The sequence below is a fragment of the Colobus angolensis genome, unplaced genomic scaffold, assembly GCF_000951035.1.
Source record: "Colobus angolensis palliatus isolate OR3802 unplaced genomic scaffold, Cang.pa_1.0 Scaffold89, whole genome shotgun sequence".
NCBI lineage: Eukaryota > Metazoa > Chordata > Mammalia > Primates > Cercopithecidae > Colobus > Colobus angolensis.
Genome location: NW_012122820.1, coordinates 2,270,034 through 2,272,952, shown reverse-complemented (window position 1 = coordinate 2,272,952; position 2,919 = coordinate 2,270,034). Strand labels below are relative to the sequence as shown.

Here is a 2,919-nt window from a genome sequence, read left to right as displayed (position 1 = left end):
ATCAGGCCACGCTTCCACTCAAACAGAGTGGGCAAGTTCCCAAGACCAGTCCTGTCAAGCAATTCAAACCAAGTCAAAACCAAAACCAAAGTGCCGATAAAGGCATGCCGTGGGTGATCAGGCCACGCTTCCACTCAAACGGAGTGGGCAAGTTTCAAAGACTAGTCTTACCAAGTTTTAGATGTCCAGACTCCAAGTGCCCGTTCCTTCCCGGTGTTCAGCCACTGCGTTGATCCTCCACGGGGGCCTGCCACACACTGCTCTGGCGAGGCGTCCCACCGGAGCAAATGCCTACTCGGGAGCGCTCTCAGGATCCATGTCACTCAGGCTGGTCAGAGTCCCCCGCAGGGATGTTCCACAGGGCAGGCTTAAGCAGCCTAAGGAGCTGCCTTGACCATCCGCCAATCGCCTCGCTTCCCGGTCAGGGAACCAAGAAATGTAGCAGGACGAGCCACAGACAAAACTCCTCAGACACCAAGTTAAAGAAGGAAGGGGTTTATTCGGCCGGGAGCATCGGCAAGACTCCTGTCTCACGAGCAGAGCTCCCTGAGTGAGCAATTCCTGTCCCTTTTCAGGGCTCACAACTCTAAGGGTGTGCGTGTGAGAGGGTCGTGATCGAGTGAGGAAGCAGGGGGTACGTGACTGGGGGCTGCACACACCGGTAATTAGATCGGAACAAAACAGGACAGGGATTTTCACAGTGCATTTCTATACAATGTCTGTAATCTATAGATAACAGAGCCAATTAGGTCAGGGGTCAATCTTTAACTACCAGGCCCAGGGTGTGGTGCCGGGCTGTCTGCCTGTGGATTTCATTTCTGCCTTTTAGTTTTTACTTCTTCTTTCTTTGGAGGCAGAAATTTGGCATAAGACAATATGAGGGGTGGTCTCCTCCCTTAGTTAGGCTGTGGAATATGTCTACGTACTATTAGGCAATATTCACATCATGGAAAGTAAGTACAGCTCTGAGGCTCACCAGTTTGCATTTCTTGACTTGAGAGTTGTCACTGTCATCTTTAATATCACAGCACAGGAAGTTCTGTATTAAATACAATTTACCTTCACACCATGAGTAAACAAACAATATTTAATAAATAGAAAGTATTTAGCTAGAAATAGTGCATAGCTTCAGGCCGGGCGCAGTGGCTCAAGCCTGTAATCCCAGCACTTTGGGAGGCCGAGACGGGCGGATCACGAGGTCAGGAGATGGAGACCATCCTGGCTAACACGGTGAAACTCCATCTCTACTAAAAATACAAAAAATTAGCCGGGCGTGGTGGTGGCGCCTGTAGTCCCAGCTACACGGGAGGCTGAGGCAGGAGAATGGCGTGAACCTGAGGGACAGAGCTTGCAGTGAGTGGAGATCGCACCACTGCACTCCAGCCTGGGTGACAGAGCGAGACTCGGTCTCAAAAAAAAAAAAAAAAAAAAAGAAATAGTGCATAGCTTCAAAGTTCTGATGAAGAGTTTCAGTAAGTTTACAACACCTGTGCATTTCGTTAGCCTTCTCTTGGTACGGTGAAGTCTACAAGGGGTAAGGAATATAAATAAACTAGGAGTTAAGTGAATATTTCAAAAACTGATCTATTTTTCTCTTTTTCTGTTTCTATGTCTCAATGTTTATTCACTTTTCCTTTCCTTCACTTTCCATGTCTGTACTCTATCCCTATTCTCTTCCTGTCTTCTGTTTCTTTTATTCCTGGTTTTTTGTCTCCAGGCTAGCCTTACCTTGTCTTTTACTGAATTAAAAATCACAACCTGTACAAAAGAGAATCACTGGATTTTTACAGGTGACAGTAGACAGAAAATGCAGTATAGGGAGTACTACAGGCAGAATGTTTACTCTCCTCCCCTCAGTTCCTATGGTGAAATCCCAACCCCCAGCGTGATGGTGTTAGGAGGTGGCCTGTGGGAGGTGATTCGGTCATGAGGGCAGCAGTATGCAACAGGACAAAAGGAACCAGAAACCAACCCTGCTGGGGCCCTGGTCTGGGACTTCCAGCCTCCAGAACTGAGAGCAGTAAATGTCTGCTGTTTATCAGCCGCCCTGTCTGTGTTACTTTGTTTTAGCAGCCTGAATGGTCTAAGACATGGGATTAACCTAAACTACTCACTTTCCTTCAGGGGCTACCACTTCATGTAGTAACCTACGGCAATGTTAACAGATCGTCCTTAGTCTTCTCCCTTATAAATCAGCCCTTTCTGATACTTGAGTAAGTTATAAGAGGCAAGAATCGTACTTCCTTCAAAAGGTAACTCCAAATACCTGTTCAAGACTATTCTTTGCCAAGAATCTTGAATCTAAGAGGAAAATGGTGGTTACCAGGGGCTGGAAAGATATTGCTAAAAGGTTACAAAATATCAACTAGATAGGAGGATTAAGTTCAAGAGATCTAGTGTACAACTGGCCAGGTGCGGTGACTCAGGCCTGTAATCCCAACACCTTGGGAGGCCGAGGCAGGCGGATCACTTGAGGCTAGGAGTTCGAGACCAGTCTGGCCACCATGGTGAAACGCCATCTCTACTAAAAATACAAAAAACTAGCCAGGCATGGTGGCGGGCACCTGTAATCCCAGCTACCTGGAAGGCTGAGGTAGGAGAATGGTGTGAACCCGGGAGGCGGAAGTTGCAGTGAGCTGAAATCGTACCATTGCACTCCAGCCTGGACAACAGAGCAAGACTCTATCTCAAAAAAAAAAAGGAAAAAAAAGATCTATATGTATATTTCTCATGTACAACATGCTGACTAGACCAAACAACAATGTATTGCCGAGAGTAGATTTTAAAGTGTTTTCACCACACACACACACACACACACACACACACACACACGGAAAGTATGTGAGGAATGCGTATGTAAATTAGCTCTATTTAGCCATTCCACAATGTACACACATGTCAAAATTACATGTTGTACAT

At 46.4% G+C, this 2,919-nt stretch overlaps 1 protein-coding gene across 1 annotated transcript in view; it reads right to left on the bottom strand.

Moving 5' to 3' along the window:
* The window catches only part of ERC1 (ELKS/RAB6-interacting/CAST family member 1), a 580,149-nt gene that overhangs the window by 55,840 nt on the left and 521,390 nt on the right, over positions 1 to 2,919 (bottom strand). The window lies entirely within an intron of this gene.